Here is a 3,013-nt window from a genome sequence, read left to right on the forward strand (position 1 = left end):
TTGTGTTAGGTATACCTAGGCTAAGAGTTCTTGCGGTGGTTTCAGTAGCTGGGTTGGGTTGAGCCCTGATATCCACACCAGCTTCGATGCTTAGAGGCTCCTCACTAATAGCTTCACGCATTTGTTGAGTAAAGCCTAATCGTTCAGAGTGACTAAAGCCAGGAGAAGCAGGCTCATATGGAACCTCACCCTCTTCAAGTCCCCTTGTAAACCAACAATGATGATATATATTCAGTGAATTCAAAGACGAAATATGAAAAGTGACACGCGAGTGAGATGTTACCTTCTACCGAAACATCATCGAGTGGCTCCCCCACAAATGCCAGCAACTCAGCTCGTGGCTTATGCACCACCTTCTTTCGCTTTACAGGGCGAGCCTCCTCAGAAGCTACAGTTTTTTCCTGTCAAAACTTGGTGCGCAACTCGACCCTTAGAGAAACCTGAGTTGAAGGCATGGATTTGTTTCGATGGATGAGGCTAGTTCCTTCTTCTCCTCCTTCTTCTTCTTCCTCTTCAACTCCAACTGGAAGAACAACTATCAACTTGTGGGGATGAGTGAACATGACCTTATGCCTTGTCTTCTTTGGAGCCATCGGAGTCTTGGGCTACTCAGATTGACGAGTCTGACGAGCAATCGGTGAACTCGCACCCCCTTTAGAAAAGAGGCTAGCAGACCTGTCACTTCTTCCACTTCATCACCCCCAGCCTCTGTGCCTTCTCCTCCAACTGCACCCTCCTCTAAAGTATCGTCCTCATTAGATGAAATAATTTCCTCGTCTTCCTCAATAACTTGTTTGCCTTTGCCGGAGGGTCCAACAGGCTACTCCCCCCNTTTGGCTGCCACTTCCGCTTCCAACTCTGAGATGCCCTTTTTCTTTGTGGAGGCGTTGGCAACTATGACCCACTTACAACAGAGGAATGGCATTTGTCACTAAGTTTCTACAGCAAGAAGGCTAAATCTAGCACCGGTGCAGCCCGCTATACTCCAGAACTACGCACGAGCCCCATCAATAAGGCCTCCATGAACGTTCAACAGCTTGTTCGGGTTCCTGACATATAGTTGGTCGTAACCAAACTGCCGGACGAACCGACAAGGAAGGTAAAGCTCGATCTTGTAGTTGTTCTTCACATGGAAGAGAAGGTAGCCGAGTTGGATGTTCACCAACCAACGAAAGCAGCCTACATCGAGAACAGTTCGACTCGTCCCTAGCGCTTCATCATCAACCAACCATGTGTCGTAACAGCCGAGAATTCAGGGAAGCACTTGAAGAATTCCCAGCATTTGTGAACCTAAAATTGTCGCTTCACCCCGTGCCACTGGTGAGCCTCCTACTTGTAATCTTCTAATATTTGCAGCAAGGGGATGTTCGGGTCCGCAACGACGGGTGTCGTCATCAGGTCGGGGCGGTGGAGAACTAACTAAGCCATTAGGTATGTATAGGGAAACTCGATCTTGGTGGTAGGGATCTCGCTTGAAGACTAGCTTCCCTCTTGTGTAAATCCGGGAACCAAGTGTCGAAGTCCACTATGGATATTAGCAGCCATGGTCGAGAGTAGAGAGAGCCTGTGTCTAATTGCAAGCTCGATGGTCGGGAATAGGACTTCGATTGGTAGTGTATCAGATGGTTGGTGTGGCACCACACACTTCTTTAGCCAAATGGCTAAATAGCTCGCCAGGAGAGTCGTCGGTTGGATCTGTTAGACCCTAGAGGGGGGGTGATTAGGGTCTTATGCTAATCTAATCCGATTAAATACCAATTAAAACTAATTAACAAGTTATCCTAGCAAGTATGAAATACAACAAGATATGTAAGCTAGGATAAGTAATATGAACAAGGGATATATCCTAGCAATGAGGTATATTATGAGTTATATGCAAGGATATGAAACTAAGGGTGATATAAACATAAACAAGATAGTGGGCAATATAATCAACAAGCAATATACAAAGGCGATATAAGATAAGAACATAAAATTAAGTGCGCCAATGCAATCACAAACAAACAATATGATTACGGAGTTCGGTCCCCACGACCTACGTCTCCGCTCCTCACCTCGAGGAGATCTCCACTATCACAACCGGGTTTTCTACGTTCACCCGAACAACGTTTACACCTCACAATACAATCACTATGCAATCACACCTCACACACTAAGTGTTGGTCCTAGCCCGTGTCCTCCTCCTCAAGTGCTCGGTTACAACCTCTCCCTAGGCACGTCAACCGACGCCACTCCTCTTGGATTCGACCCCGTCTCTCACCACACACTTCTCTCGGTGTACAAGTGTATTACAAGTGAATCCTCACAATTAGACTCAATACAAAGTGTTTGTTCTCTACAATGAATGAGAACGAATTATAAGCTCACTCTCTAAGTTACACAATCCCACAACCCAATTATACTATGAATGTAAATACAATAAGCTCAATAGGTTGTGTGTGAACAAAGAGATAAAACAATATAAACTCAATATGAAATCTAGCTTATGAAATTAAGAACAAAACTTATAAAATGCTAGAATTGAGTTTAAGGAAACTTCTCTATAGATGACAAGAGAGAGGGAGAAGAATGAATGCTCAAACACCAAGGATGATCTCCACTTGCTCTTGTGAAATTGAATTCACAAACTCAAAACACTCAAATGCTTAAAAGCTTATAAACACACTTTAAACAAACTTAAACCCTTGATTAAAACTTTCTTAAACTAGTTTTAAAACTCTCTTGGTTCACTTGAAAAGACATCAGCAATGGGGTATATATACCCACTCAAAGCTCAGCCAAAAACCCCAAAACGAAATGACCAAAAACCCCAGCAAACAGCTCAGAGAAAGAGCCGTTAAAAAGCAACGGCTATATTGTCGGTCGACCGAAAATTCCGTCGGTCGACCGATGGAAAAATTCGGTCGACCGATGGAAAGTTCGGTCGACCGTTATCCAGGTCGAAAACAGGAAATCAAGCAAACACTTATCCGGTCGACCGGTGCGGTCGACCGATGGAGCTCTCGGTCGACCG

This window comes from Asparagus officinalis, chromosome 5, assembly GCF_001876935.1.
Source record: "Asparagus officinalis chromosome 5, Aspof.V1, whole genome shotgun sequence".
NCBI lineage: Eukaryota > Viridiplantae > Streptophyta > Magnoliopsida > Asparagales > Asparagaceae > Asparagus > Asparagus officinalis.